A 1,782-nucleotide genomic window follows, 5' to 3' on the forward strand; every position below is an offset into this window, starting at 1 on the left:
AAAGAAACTTTTCTATTTTATTTTATTTAAATTGAAATGAAAAATAAAATAAAATAGCTTTGGAAATAGCTTTAGAGTATTTTCTATTTTCCATTTTCCATTTTCCATATTATATATAGTACGTAGTAAGTAGTACGTATAAGAATAAGAATAAGAATAAGATTAAAATACTGGTAGATGTAGATTTTTTGAAACACTTTCTTCGCCAGCGACCATACCACGTTGAATACATCGGTTCTCGTCCGATCACCGAAATTAAGCAGCGTCGGGCGCGGTTAGTACTTAGATGGGGACCGCTTGGGAACACCGCGTGTTGTTGGCATCACAACACTTTTTTACTTTTTTCCTTTTTTTTGCGGTTTTAATTTTTTTTTATTTTATTTTGTTACTAATAATATTTTTCTTTATATCACATATCTATTATTTATTTATATAAAATGCAATTATTTAACTAATTTCTGCTGTATACGTATATTCGCATCATTTTTAATTTTGAAATTGTAATCGTGTCGTATACGAAATGCACGTAAGCTCAAGATTTGTTCAGTTCCATATAAAATGTACAATAGGCATGCATGCGATGCGAGTGCAGTGTGAGTACGAGTGCCAGCGTGAATGAAAACTTAAATGATAGAAAAACTTTTCAAGTAAATTACATTAAGAGCTTTGCTTATAGTCCTTGTTCTTCATTGTAAAAAATTTAATAAAACAACAAATCTATTGATTGCGCCTATTTAGTACACTAGCAACCAGCACTAGCACTAGCACTAGCAGTAGCACTAGCATTCATATGTTAAATTTTTTAATAAAAATATAAGTATGTATAAAATTTTATTCTTCCTTAAAGATTAAGTTAAAGTTAAAGTTAATATTGAAGTTAATATTACAGGCAATAGTACTACATAATTAAGCATGTAAAATACAAACACGGATATGCTCAATAACAGTTTTAGTTTAATTTTCCTATTCTGTTCATATTAACTTCACTAGAGAAGAAGAAAAAAGAAACTTTTCTATTTTATTTTATTTAAATTGAAATGAAAAATAAAATAAAATAGCTTTGGAAATAGCTTTAGAGTATTTTCTATTTTCCATTTTCCATATTATATATAGTACGTAGTAAGTAGTACGTATAAGAATAAGAATAAGAATAAGATTAAAATATTGGTAGATGTAGATTTTTTGAAACGCTTTCTTTGCCAACGACCATACCACGTTGAATACATCGGTTCTCGTCCGATCACCGAAGTTAAGCAGCGTCGGGCGCGGTTAGTATTTAGATGGGGGACCGCTTGGGAACACCGCGTGTTGTTGGCTTCACAACACTTTTTTACTTTTTTCCTTTTTTTCCGGTTTAATTTTTTTTATTTTAGTTTGTACATTTTCTTTATATCACTATTATTATATTATAAAAAGCAATATTTAACCTAATTCTGCTGTATACGTATATTCGCATCATTTTTAATTTTGAAATTGTAATCGTGTCGTATACGAAATGCACGTAAGCTCAAGATTTGTTCAGTTCCATATAAAATGTACAATAGGCATGCATGCGAGTGCGAGTGCAAGTGTGAGTACGAGTGCCAGCGTGAATGAAAACCTTAAATGATAGAAAACTTTTCAAGTAAAATTACTAATTAAGAAGCTTTGCTTATATTCCTTGTCCTTATTGAATAAAATTTAATAAAACAACAATCTATTGATTGCGCCTATTTATTAGCACTAGCACTAGCACTAGCACTAGCACTAGCACTAGCACTAGCATTCATATGTTAAATTTTT

General features: G+C 30.0%; 1 non-coding gene and 1 pseudogene across 1 annotated transcript; both read left to right on the plus strand.

Annotated features, from left to right (window-relative positions):
* Nucleotides 1–204: 204 nt before the first annotated feature.
* Nucleotides 205–322, plus strand: LOC119686676 (annotated as a pseudogene).
* An 876-nt stretch (nucleotides 323–1,198) lies between these two features.
* Nucleotides 1,199–1,317, plus strand: LOC119686506. Its single transcript, XR_005252941.1, has one exon. It is a non-coding gene; the product is annotated as a 5S ribosomal RNA (ribosomal RNA).
* Nucleotides 1,318–1,782: the final 465 nt, after the last annotated feature.

Source organism: Teleopsis dalmanni, chromosome 2 (assembly GCF_002237135.1).
Source record: "Teleopsis dalmanni isolate 2A chromosome 2, ASM223713v2, whole genome shotgun sequence".
Classification (NCBI taxonomy): Eukaryota; Metazoa; Arthropoda; class Insecta; order Diptera; family Diopsidae; genus Teleopsis; species Teleopsis dalmanni.